Raw genomic sequence first — 14,762 nt, forward strand, 5'->3', positions numbered from 1 at the left:
ACTTTTGACATCTAAGCATTAAAGAGACCTTTAATTAGTCTCAACACAAACTTTGAACAAAACTCGTTTTTGATCCGTTTAATTAATCGGTCAATATAATCATCGGCCTTCAGGTACTCAGAAGTATGTATTATCACCCTAAATAAAGTAAATACACTACTTATAAGTACAAGTGGTGTTCATTATTATGGCGAGTTACATTTGTAACAGAACATTTTTTTTAGTTTATTTAAGCAACATTTTATTATAAAATCTCTGAAATACATATAACAATAATACCAGTGATACACTATTTACATGAAAGACTCATCATAAAAACATAAAATAAATGTGTATAAATGTACATCTCTAATTATACTGCTTGTCGTTTAATTTTTTGCTGAACTGGTGATATGTACTTTGATCACGTCGGTTACACCATCAACAACCGTTTGTTTTGGTGGAGATACCGGACGTGCGTCGTAGAACGGTGGCGGGCGGACTATGTCCGGGAACTGTAAAACCCCATTTGAGTCAACCGCCGTTCTAAAGTTGACCTCATGGGTGGACGGGCGACCGAGCGAGCTTGCGGAATGGGCAAGCTCGGCAAGTTGACGATGTGCACCCGCTGTTCGAGCTTTTCTCGTCCATATTGAATGAAGCTCTTCGATTTTACTGGCAGTGGTTTTCTCCCTTTCAATAAGTCTTCTACCTGGATAAGAAATGTGTAGGTTACTGATTTATAATTATAATGTTGCCACACATGATAATATTGCAGGCAGAGTAATGAATGTAGTGTTACATTTCATTGAAGCAATCACTACAGAATGGTAAATGATAACTTTACTGTAGACGTTCAAAAATAAATGAGCACAAAAGTAGTAATGAATATTAAAGTGTATGTAATTTCAGAATTATGGGCACCTTACTGTATACCTAGAAATAAATATATATTTTGGTCTTGAGAAAGGATAGACGTGATTGAGTATATAATAAAGTTGTTTTTTTATTATAAATTCACGACATTTAAGATGCATATAACGGCAACTTGAGAAGCAATTAGTGGCAATGGAAGTAAGCAGCGATGAAAGTGAAATAATTAATCATAACCGTTGCAAAATGGAAACAATGTGGCATTTTGATCTCCATGCAAACTAAATTGCTATAACTGTATTGAATTCCATACAGCAAACAAACCAATAGATTGTTCAGGTATATGACCAATGAGTACTTTAGACATTGTAACATTAAATCAGAACTAAATGAATTAAAATGTAAGACATTTTGAGACATAAAAGGCCTTATAAAAATATCTAACATTTTTTGTTCCTAAAATACTTTCTTAGAAGGGACGGACCGAATTACTAGTGTTATATGAACTTGTGGTCCAAAACTTTTTCTTTCAAAATGTATTATTTATACTTTTTCCTATATATTTGCATTGTGCATCTTGTGAAAAATGAATGGAATGAAATAGGTTTAAACCAAACATAAAATAAGTTTCTTTACCTTGACCTACTACTTGAGCATTGTTTATCTCATCAAAGTAAGATTTAGCTTCTCTTGATGTGAGTGTCTTTGGTTTTGTTATAGGTTTGTGAAACTGATAAGCACTAGGTCTGTTATGTCTGTCAATGCCATTTACAGTGCGAGCTAGTTGAGCTTTCTGTCGGTGAAATGTGCTCCATGATTCACCATGATATGGATCCTCAACAGTAATTTGCCTCACACCATCATCATTGTCAATATTTTGTTTTGGTTCATCTACATTTTCTATTTTAATGCTTATTTGTTTGGAAGCACTATGTTCACGAGGAATTGCAGGCGTCGTTGGAGTTGTGGGTGGAGCTTGAAGTGGAATGTCTGCAGCAGTGTTTCTGCCGTCAGCGTCTGTGTGTTTGATGACGTCATTAAACTTCGTTTGCACATTTGCACTTTGTCTACTTTTAACATTTGCACTTGGTTCGAACCTAGTTGTTTCTTTTTTACTTATTATGAACGTTTGTTCCCACTCAAATTTGTCTGACTTTTTTGTTTGTGATTCAAAAACATTGTTATCATTTTGAGTGTAAGTTAATATAAAATCAGGTAGAAACCCAGTCTCCTCACGTGTTCTGGTATGGCGTGCAATATCTGTTCTAGTTTTATATCGTCTCAAAGTAAAGTCTTTCTGTTTGGATGACAAGCTATATCCTGAACGAATACTTGCAGACTGAGCACTCTTTATCTTAGAGTCCTTCAGGAGTTGAATATAACTTTTAAACTTTGTCTTTGAAGGGCCAGAACTACTTTCACTAATAAATGTTTCGTCTGTAGATAAAGCTGGAAAACTCACCCTCTCATTTGACTCTTTCATTGAATCATTTGCCAATTTTGATGTGTGTAATTTGAATGGACCAGAAGCACCCATAGATAAGCCCATCAAATGAATACCAGAATCAAACCGTTTCATTAATAAATGATAAGTGGCAGCTACTGCGTTCATTTTCCGTTCCATGACTGAATAGAATATATCATCCTCAATGAAATTAAATACTGTAGTCATATAACTAACAACGGCAGCTTTAGGGACATGTGGATAAAGTTTTCCTATGGGAGGTTGCCGTGTAACTAGTGGTGTTTGGTGGTCCTCCATAGTCCATGCATGGGATAACACATCTTCTATAGGGATTCGATAGTGAAAGTCCACACAGAGCATTCTTGCCAAAAGATTTGCACAACCTAAAGTATCAAGTGAGGCAGTCATAAACTAATTTTGATATAGTGTCGGGTATCAAAAAATCATTAATCAAATATAGACATTTGTTTCAGACTAGGTTATGATTAAAACGCATGTGAACTTACAAGCATGATAAAATTTAAAAGAAATTAGTATAAAAATATTACAAATGTAAGGACTTTCAAATTATATCGAAATATAAGATTGTTATTTAACGAGGGTTTTAGATTTAAGCACTTAGGTCATTATAGATACAAGACTTTTTTGTATAAAACTGTTATTTAATAATGTTTGAATATGGTTTTCATTTAATTGCTTTATTACACTCCTGTGCAGTAAGGCCATAGTTACGAGGGTCTAAGATTTGATTACAAGGTAGTTGTATTGTGAGCAAAAATACAACACATATTTTATTCGACTGTCGCTAATTGTGTCTATAATATGAGCATCGCATGTATTAATGTTAAAGTGTTATATAACCTGAAATTGTATGACCATAAAATTGCTTTGTGTGTGATAAAGATTTTCAATGTTGAATGTTTATGTAAGTACATTTATAAATTATATCAATATGGAAGTGTTTTAAAACTTGCCGATTTCAAAAATATACCATGAAATAGCTCGTATATGAACGAAAATTGTCAATATAACATGGATGTGTACTTTAACATGCCGTCGTTAGATAAAATTTCGTATAATATGTATGTGAATTTATTGTTACAATATGTAAGTGTTTGATAAGTTACCGTCGGGATAAAATACCATAGAATAAATGAGCCGCGCCATGACAAAACCAGCATAATGGGTTTGCGACCATCCGCGCAGTCTGATCAGGATCCATGCTGTTCGCTTACAAACCCTATAACAAGTAGAGAAACTGATAGCGAACAGCATGGATCCTGTTCAGACTGCGCGGATGCGCAGGCTGGTCTGGATCCATGCTGGTCGCAAACCCATTATGTTGGTTTTGTCATGGCGCGGCTCAAATATATATCATGGAAAAAAACTGAAAGTGTTTTGTCTTAACTTACCGTCGCTAATAGTGTCCGGATGTGAGCACCGCGGAGTATCATTGTGTGAAGTAAAGTTAAGTTGTTTGGGGGATCTGGTATAAATGGAAGTTTCCCTGTCAGCATTGCATACATGCATACACCCCTGAATATATACAGTGTAAATCATATAAATATAACATTCATTGGCAATTTATCGTCTCTTATGGAATGCTTGTTTTGCCCTATGGAAGGAGCTGTTATTATTAGCAGTTTATGTCATGTTGTGTAAATCAGTTTTATTTTGATTCGTAAAAATCATGGCTTATTCAAATTATACAGCATTGAAAGTTACATTAATGTTCTTACATATTCAGCACTTTAAAGCTGTTGATTTCTTAAAGCTTTAATAAAATATAGATGCAATATATATTTAATATAGAATAAGTATATCGTTAAGTATGTTCAATACGGACATGTTTGAACGAGAAAATTTCATTATGATACATGCTATTTATTGATTTACGGTTATTCCTTACATGCTCCATATATCGACCGCTGGTCCGTACTTCCGGTTACAGAAGATTTCTGGAGCAGCATAAACAGGTGATCCACACTGGGTATTAAGGCTAGAATCTCCATAAAATACATTACTCAAACCAAAATCTGAATAAGTGAAAATAAATTTTAAAATTTCAACAAAAAAAAGATTTAAAAGATTGTTGACTGTCTATTATTGGTATTTGCTTTTTTTAAAGAATTTTCCAAAATCAACATTTTTTAACCGAGACATTTGGTCACCCTATGATGTAGTGTGTTATGTTATTGTTTTTTATATATAAAGGATGTTCGGTATATGATAACATAGAACTTCAAATGTCTTAATTTCCGTATCTAAATTTATTTACATATAAATAGTACTAAATAGTACAGTTACAGTTATAAAAAATTCAGCTATTTATTATTATTATTATCATTAATTTATTTTCTTTTAATAAAATAACCTCTGAAACATACCAATTATCTTGATATTGTAGTCTTTGTCTAACAGTAGATTCTCCAGTTTAAGATCTCTAAAATTTAAACATCTCATTTATTAACTAAATGACCCTGAAATCATTTTAAATTAGAATGCCAATCTTGCTTTGCGTTTAATTTTTTTAGTTTATAATGTTCTTATATTTGCTTTATCTAATGTACAGTGTTTTACGACTACCTGTAAGAAACAATAAACTTTCTGACCTTAAAGTGACTTATAATTGATTATCTTAAATACTACAGGTACTTATGTGACATTAAGATGTTTGTATAAAGATATTTATCATATTGTAATTGCCTGACAAATTGCTCTATCTGATTGGAAAACCCCTAGGCCGATATAACCTAGAAAAGTTCAACATTTAAATCATTTAACAAAAGCAAGCAAAACTATATGACACGCAACGCTTTACAATTTAAATGGACATTTTTTATGTAATTAATTAATGCATTAAGCTCGCGCCATTTTTTTAAAATGATTTTAAGATATGATATCAAAAGTACAATAAATTCGTTAAGGTGTGCATTTTTGAAGAATTCAAAATACGTCTAGTATGAGTTTAGATACAGTATGTAAATACATGTATGTACTATGTATTTTGTAAAAAGCAAAATTGAGAAGGTGTGCGAGATAATGCATACATTGTTTAGGTAGTAAGATTAAGCGTTCGTCAAAGATCAAATACCTGTGCGTGATATTAGATGTGTGCATATGATCTACGGCTGAAGCCATCTGACGTATGAATTTCTGGCATTCCCTCTCACTTAACATTTTTCTTAAATAAAGAATACAAAATTGAAACGGCCTGCTATTTAACATGGATTTTATCTTTAAGTGGGGAAACTAATATAATTTTATTATACAAAACATTGAGTGAAAAATACTGAGGACGGTATCTTTATAAGTCATTTATATGAAATTATAATGAAAACCAAAGTCCAACGCTATACCAAATACATTATTGAGGAATGAAATATAACATTATCTAAGCAATATTCTTTTTTCCGTGTTAAAAGTAATGTCTGCAATCTATTGATTAAAATTCAACACAATCTAAGATTTCCTTAGAAAAATGATACAGATAATATGATTAATTTATGAGTGACGTACTTATCTGAGAGGTATTTGATGAAGTCGCCTGATTCCGCCAGTTCTAGCACTAGATAATAACTATTCTCAGTTTCCATGATCTCATATAGACGGATGATGTTAGGGTGCTCTAGTTTCTGTAGCAGCATGGCTTCACGTCGAACACCTTTCTTCACATACTCTCTCAACAAGGCCGCCTTCTTCGGAACTATCTTCACAGCAACCTAGCCGATGGAAATATATTTACATATACAGTTATAGTAATAATGATTCTATTTTGAAATAGCAGTCCGGTCTAACAGGGAAAGGGTGATCCCTCGGAAGCTATGAAAACAATAATATTACATAAGGACTGCAGACTCGATTTGATTGAATCTGTTCATGAGAAATAATGTAAACGTGCAAACATAATTCTCGCTCCCTAGTACCAGTTTGAGCGGTATTCAATTTTCAAAATTTAACTCATGACTCTGTGTTCACAAAGATTTAAGGATCAAGATCAGGGTCAAATTTTAAAAAATCAAATATTCTCCATTGTTATCCTCATAGATTAAATATTTAACAATAACTTGATAAAACTGGACTTGAAATGACATGTTTATGAAATTTTTGAATAAATTTATTGTTATTGCAAGATATGGGCATTTTACAGTTGATCTAAATATTGATCTTGATCCTAAAATATTGATCCTTATTTTGATCCAATTATTTCTAGTCGTCGATTTTATCCCAAAATAGGTTTGTTTCTTTTCAAGTTAGCATTTTTTTTACATTTTGAAGGGCTGAAAACATCAAGGGAAATAACGATTGAGGTGAATTAAAGTAGAATTGTTTTCAGGAAAAAGAGATTAATACATGGGCTGTAATTGGGGAATAAACCCTTATTATCATTTAATATAATGTATAAGGTAGAGAATAACACAATTTATGTTTTATGTTCTTAGATATTTTTCTCAGATATTTAAACTTCATCATCAGAAATCAAAGAAATTACTTTAAAACGTCCATATCTAATCTTAATAAGGGCGTACCACTTTCGTAATTTAATCAAGTTTACATACAATTAACATTTTACGCCCTCGTATCCGAATAAAAGAAACACAATACGTAATACTGACGTGTCAACAAATAGGGAGAAAAACGCATGATTCAATCGGTATAAATATATGTTTATTAATAATAGAAGATATCATTTTATTAGCAAGTAATTCAATATAACCAAGGAATGATATAAAATTATTTTTGTAATGAAATTCTCGTTCAGACTGTTCAAGGATTCAATTTGAAATGTTCAAAGGGAACATGAAAAATCGTGTTCAGTCATACATATTGACTTTTCAAACGAAACTATTTCATAATGGATAATCGAACGTGCTGTAATTTTAATATTTACAAACTTATGAATAGAAATGCATTTATCTGTTAACACGCAGGATTTTTTATAATGCTTGTACAGGATTATAAAGTTTACAGCTTGATTTATGATTCAGATCGGCTGCACCTTGAACGTATCTCTGCATTATTTACAAATATACTCAAGTTATTCAAATAACGAGTGTGAAAATATAGGGTTTTTCTAAATTTTATATTCTTTTAAAATTATGATAAACAATTCTAGTTTATAAGCATATTGATGGACGATTTCCTAATCTTTTCAATCATCATCACCGTAATCATCATGATCATCATAAATATCATCATCATTGTCTTATCATAGTTGTATCACAATCATCGTCATCTCCTTCATCATCATCATCATCATCTATTCAATGATGAAAATCATCATCATCACCACCACCATCATTATCATCATCATAAATACCATAATCATCATCATCACTTTCAGCATTATGTTCCGCCTCATTAGCCGCCACAAAGTGATTTTTTTAAATATTTTTCTTGCTATTTTAAGTACTCTTCAGTAGTGCCAACGTATTATATGTTGCCTTAAGTATGTTGTATTCTAAACATTATGTATTACAATAGTTGACACTTCTATACAATCACACAATGTAACATTGCTGTTAAAATAACACCATTTTTAAATGATGTTGATACTGTATGATATTTTACCTTTTCTCGAGCTATGATATGTAAACCTTGACGTATCTTGGCAAACGCTCCCTCACCAATGATTTTACCTAACAGGTAATTCCCGACTTTCTTCTTTTTTTCATTTAGATCAAACTGTCCCTTAGCATGTTCATCTGTCCCTTCCTTGTCCTCCATTACTAGTTCCTTCTATTTTATGTTACTTCTTCGTCACTATTTGTTCTAACAATTGCATATTGTTGTTTTCATTTTATTCTATCCGACACCATAATGAGTTATGGATATATATGTATTTGCGTATCTTCGGTCATTAAAATCTTGTTCTATCAATTAAAATATTTACATTTCATTTGTTCACGTGCGAAAGAACCCGTGCATGGTTTACAAGTAATTTGTCTCCTGACAGCTCGATCTGCCTCAATCTTTTAAACTTCCGGAGCAAAACTATCAAAATCTTATTTATCTAACATTTTATAATTTATTAGCAGTGATCTTTGACATAATTCATGTCAATTGTAAATGTTTATAAATTTTTTCTCACAAAATTTTATCTTCCATATAACATATACGTAGCAATTTAATTAAGTCTTGGTCAATCCCCCTTTAAGTTCACGAACATTAAATATCATCATATAACAATAACTTTTATCTATGTTATAGATTAAACTGCAACTTAAGGAAACGCAAATTAAGCGCCCTTTATTTACACGAAGTTCGTAAACGTGAATAATTCAATATTGACCGTTATAATTTTTTTTAATTAATAATGTCCAGTTTTATTTACAAAAGAATGTGTTCCAGTACTTTACATTATTATTCTATTAAATAACCCATACCAGAAAGAGTTATTATTGACAGAACAATTTATTAACATCTACAGTAAATCATTCTTTTTTTCTTAACAAACAAATGTCCGTTAGCTCCGATTTCACTTTCTATGTTTTTATTATTTCTTTTATACTTTCAACAGTTGCCGGAAACATAAAAAATCCACATCTGAACAAACTAATAGCCCTTTATAGCACTGTACATGCAAAAAGTCATATATGGTCCTAACATCGTTAATTGATTCTTACTTTATTGAAATTTGTAAAAACCGGTATTCTACTTAACGGTAATTTTAATACGGTAAACACTATTTCAAACAGTCGGCACATACAAAATATCATCTGTTGTACATTTATAGCTAAGGTAAATGGTTTATAACAATGCAATAAATAATCAAACAAGGTGTTCCAATGCCACTTGTTTTATCTAACAAGTGGATGACTATACAACCAATCGTTCCTTCATTCACAACTATACAGATTTTATTATTGATAGCATTACAAATGATACGGTGTTAAATATTAGATTTTGGGCAGACTGCTAAACAAAAGTATAAAAAATCAATTATCAATCGATTAATAGAATAATAGTTTAAAATTTCAATATTTAACTTTAAAGTCAAAACAATCCTGTCCATGCTGTTTAAGTTATTACGATTTAAATAAAACCATAATTTTTCAATTAGATCTACATAAATATAAAATGAAATGTGTTTAACTCAAGAATGAAAACATTTAAGTCTGAAAAGCGGTGAAAATTACACACTTTAAACATTCAAACACACACAAAAATGATATCCACTTCCAAGATATTTGCTAACATAACCTTTAACATGAAGTCATTAATTCAGGCATTAGAGAAAAATAACATCGCAATATTTGTAATCTGACGATCGCATATTTACAAATTGTAAATCATCAAACCCCGTGAAGAGTCAGTGGTATATTCATGTTGTAAATGAAAGGGAAAATTAATGAAATGGTTTTATTTCTGAATGACACTCGTTTAATTTGAATATTATGAGTTCAGTGGTGTATACAATGTCATAAATAGATGGAATAATGGCAGAACAAAAGCCAAGTTCAATAGTTAACATTATATTACCTCATTGAATAGAATGGCATTTATAGAACTTTAATCGTGCTATGTATTTGTCTGACGGTTTAAGGCCGCAGATCTTTTATTAGGTGATTTACACAGTGTCATATTACTATGTTGTTAACTCTATATTCTAGCTTTGCAAATGTTTACATATGTTAGACTGTCTAACATAGACTTTCTCAGTCTAGTCTTATGTATAATTTTTTGATACAATATTTACAAATTTATTGCTATTTTGATGCATACTATACCTTATCAGTTGTGTTCAGTTTAGTCATGTTATGTATAATTTTTTGGATACAACATTTACAAATTTTATTTTATTTTCATGCATAATATACCTCATCAGTTGTGTTCAGTTCAGTTCAGTCATTGTTTGTGTGTTAGGCTTTGTATATATGGTTGCCTTAATGTAATATAATGTACAACTAGGTTTTTTGTCATAAGTCCATCTTAGACAAGTCACAGTAGGTCGTTCTGGGTGGGGTTTGTGGCGGTTTTTTCCACCCAGTTATGTTTTTGTGAAAACGTTTTTTAGTTGCTATATATTTTATGGCATTTAATAAATGCCCTATTTTCATTCAAATACTAGAGTTGTGTTTTCACTTCATCCATACAAGTGTGACCTTTTGTGACTTTCTCTAAATGGACAAAACATAAATAGAAGTTTATGGTGACATAAAGTTTTTTATGTCTTTGTGCATTCATTCTATATTGTTTTACGGAATGTAGTACGACTTAAGGAACAGACTTTTTAAGGAATTCTTTTTAGCCAATCAACAAACCAGGTTTTATCACGTTGGTCTGATTAACCAATCAAAATTAACAAGCCATTAATCTTTGTTTACTTTGCGTGCGTGAAACGCTCGCTAAAATTTGTCTCATAATTTTGGAAAACCACCTCCTCCCATCGCCTCCTCCTCTAAACTTTGTCATGTTTATTTTCAATTTATTGTTTTCACCTTTGTTACATTCGCATTGTTCAACGTTTTATATTACTGAATTATTTCGCCTTTGTTTCAAACATATGTTACAGTATTATATGTTAACAATGAACATTATATGTTACAGTATTATATGTTAAGGCGGTTTTTTCCACCCAGTTATGTTTTTGTGAAAACGTTTTTTAGTTGCTATATATTTTATGGCATTTAATAAATGCCCTATTTTCATTCAAATACTAGAGTTGTGTTTTCACTTCATCCATACAAGTGTGACCTTTTGTGACTTTCTCTAAATGGACAAAACATAAAATCGTGCTTATGAATGTGTTCCCTAAATGTTTTGATCTAAATCTCTTGATAGTAAACTTGTTTATTTCGTTTATTTCTTAAGCTTAAACACGATGCATACAACGCTTCACACATGTATTATTAGTTTTAAACTGGATTTTTTTTAAACAGTAACATGATATATTTAATGTCGGTAAACATCGTCTGTATTTTATCCTGTATAACCTGATAAATCGGTATATATACATATATATATATACATACAGATGTCGCTACTGAAACTGATTTACGCGACCTTTATGATAGATCTATATAAGGCAATGCCTCGCGACCTGACTGTCAAATTCCGGTAAAGTGCATACACATAAGAAAGTGTACATATTTAGGAAATATATATCAATTTTGAGTACATTGTTGTAGAAAAATGCACGGTTCGAGTTTAATTGCGTAGGAATATAATCACTTAGCAAACATTTGAACGATAAACAGTGCATTATTATATTGTAATGTAAAAAAGTTAATATCTATTCCAATTCTATTATGCTATTAAAAATTTATATTCAACTACGAGGGGTGTTCAAATATTAATGCAACTGGGTACTTAACTAACAGTGCCAAAATAATAATCTCAATCCTTCAAAATTCTCACCACCATGTGATATACAAAGTTTAAGTGTTTTAATCCACCTTTTAAATGCGTATTCATAATCTTTTCGAGGTATACTGCTCAGACACTGGAAAATAGCCGAACCGAGATTATTTCGGGTTTTATGTTTTTTTTTTCATCAAGGTGTTTTTTGAGTCTCGCAAAAAGGAAAAAGTCACAAGGGGCAAGATCTTGCGAATAAGGAAAGTGAGGAAGCTCGACAACCTTTTCCTGTTTCAGTATTATTCTCGTATAATGGCCGCTTTGTGTGACGAAGCTTTGTCATGCAACAACCCGACACCACGGGTACCAGTTGCCGGTCGACGTTGTTTTTTTTAATTGCTTTTTTTAATATTTCTTCAATTCATGAAAGACATTGCCTTTGTAAAACTTGGCATTTACAGATAAGCAGGACCTTGATTGGTAAAGAAAATTATATGCATGACCTTTTTGACGCTCATGGTGCGTTTTGCTACGCAAGGTCTTTGACTTTTTTTGGTTGCCCATATTTTGTTATGTGTATGTATCTTTCGCTTAGTCTCATAAAAGTGAACACAAGTCTCATCGCAAGTGATGATATTTGCGAAAGATCGATTCTTTTATCTAGGGAAATGTTTCCACATTTGTTTGGAGATTCTAACGCAAGCAAGTTTGTACTCTTTTGTAAGGAGATCGGGTATCCATCTGGTACTTATCCATCTCATTTTTAAATCACGTCTGAGAATTGTATGAGCGGCACTTACAACACATTTAGCTTTATACCTAGTTGTTAATCTTGCATCAGGAGCAATTAAATCCTATACTTTTTCAACTATTTTTGGCAAAGTTGCAGTTTTCGGACGGCGTGCATGAGGTGCGTCTTTTACTGAGTGACAGATGAAGAAGAAAGTTCATTTTCCCCATAAACACGACATATTTCATTAAGCAATAGTTATAGTATATGAAACGAGTTAGCTACGAGGACATAACACTGGCTGGGGCGACATCAAGGGATGTTTCTGATAAAAAACGGCGAGGCCGTTAGGCCGAGACAATTTTTGCTGAAATATCCCGATATTATTTATAATAAGGCGGCTGCCGCGAAAAAAAAACGAAAAAAAAAACAACAAGAAAAATAGAAAACCAAATATACAACTATATATACAACCCTTGAAAACTTAAAAGACATCCAATGTTAGAGACGGATTGTAAGGAGTAATTTTGATTCAAGATTAAAGGGCTTTTTTCAGTGAAAATAATTCATTCAGCGGATGTACCTTTTGATTTTAAATTTCATTTCATCAATTATCTTTGTTTATATCCGTTTTATTAATATTATTATTATTATTATTATTAATTCTTTATTACTTGCTACTAGGAATGTTCGTTACACCTGTCCCATTGGAGCCTCTCTGAAAAAAAACTACACTGATATATACAGAGTGCGAAAAAAAAAAAAAAACTCAACTGCTATATAGCAGTTGAGTTTTTTCTCTATATGAGTCAATGAAAAAACTGCACTGTTATATATCAATACAGTTTTCAAATGCACTGAGTATAATGGGTTAGAAAGAACAAAGAAAACGTTCGAAACCATGCGATTAATATGTTGTTCGCCTGTATACCAAGAATACAGCGGCTCTTGGTATAGGACCGTATTTTGTCAGTGAAAGGAGACCTTTTCCCAACCATTTTAGCTTTAGTATACACGAGTAGACAGTGTTGATTGAGCTATTGTCAAAGCTAGACTGAACTGATTTTTACATGTATTGTATCAATTGAGAGCTTACACAACCATCTAAGCGATACGTTCAAAACATGGTTAATATAGATATTGGCCTAGTTGCATTCATATTTGAACACCCCTCGTACATTGTGCATAAAAGTAATTTTCCTGTCGTAATCTGTCTGACGTCATATGACGTGTAAGCATTCGTTTTTTTTCAGCTGTGCATACATATAGTGCAATAATGCACGTGTTTCCCTATAGGGGAATAATGTGCCGCGTGTTAGATGTATTCCCTTGCATATCAGACAGGGTTATCTTCTGTTTAAGACAATTCGCTTACCTTAAATAATGTCATCCATGCGCGCCTTTATTTAATTAATTGCGACGCCATTTTGTCTTTATAAATGAAGTTATTAAGAGGTTAATACACGGCAGGAAAGGGCCAGAAGGTGATAATCGGCCCGCAAAATGAATAATGGACCCGAGGGCTTTAGCCCGAGGGCCAATATTCATTCAGGGCCGATTATCAGCTTCCGGCCCTACTCTGACGTGTATTAATGTCTTTAATACACTTGGTAGATCTAACAGTAGCATTTAAAAAAAATAAAATAAATAAAAAACAACAACAAAGTTCTTTCGTTTCAAAATTCTTGTCTACTCTTCTACTGTTCTGTACAGAGATGTTTACTGTTTGTGTGTTCAAAGCAGTAGAATCTAGAAGCAAGTTTTATTTTCATTTTTTTTTTTTTGGAATGAATTTGTCGTATTATTTCTTCAAATTTCAATAGTAACAAAAATGTGTTTGTACTAAATACGCTTTTAAGCTCTCATAATAAAAATAAAGCGATTCGTGCTGACAACCTACTTTCACTTTTACAGTTAACTGTTTCATGACGTAAAATATGACGTCATTGTTTCAGTTTGTACACGTGCACATGTTCTGCGGGCTGATAACTAGTTCTCGGCCCCGGGCCGCAAACTCATAATAGGTCATGTGACACTCATAATCAGTTGAAATCATAGGCAATTTTGTTACTATATATAGTAACAAGTGTATTAAAAAGTCATACACTACTATAAGAAAATAAGAGCTAAACGAAAATATCAGTTTTCATAATTTCTTTTCGAAAAATGACTCGCATGTAATACGCAAGAAAAAAGAATTAATTAAACACCGACTGTCGGCACAGACGGAATATATCTAACTCTCGGGTAACTGTGCAGAGCCTCCTTACCGCCGTACTAGTAAACAGTTACCCTCGAGTTAAATATTCCGGTCTGTACCGACAGCCAGTGTAACATCCTTATAATAAAGCATAACATCTAATATAAGTAACAGTATTACACATGTAAATGACTATTGATTAGTGGCATGTATAA

General features: G+C 32.1%; 1 pseudogene; it reads right to left on the reverse strand.

The window, feature by feature from the left end:
* Positions 1-214: 214 nt before the first annotated feature.
* Positions 215-9,834, reverse strand: LOC132735012 (serine/threonine-protein kinase par-1-like; annotated as a pseudogene).
* Between the last annotated feature and the right edge of the window lie 4,928 nt (positions 9,835-14,762).

Source organism: Ruditapes philippinarum, unplaced genomic scaffold, assembly GCF_026571515.1.
Source record: "Ruditapes philippinarum isolate M1 unplaced genomic scaffold, ASM2657151v2 ctg2888_1_1_1_1, whole genome shotgun sequence".
Lineage (NCBI taxonomy): Eukaryota > Metazoa > Mollusca > Bivalvia > Venerida > Veneridae > Ruditapes > Ruditapes philippinarum.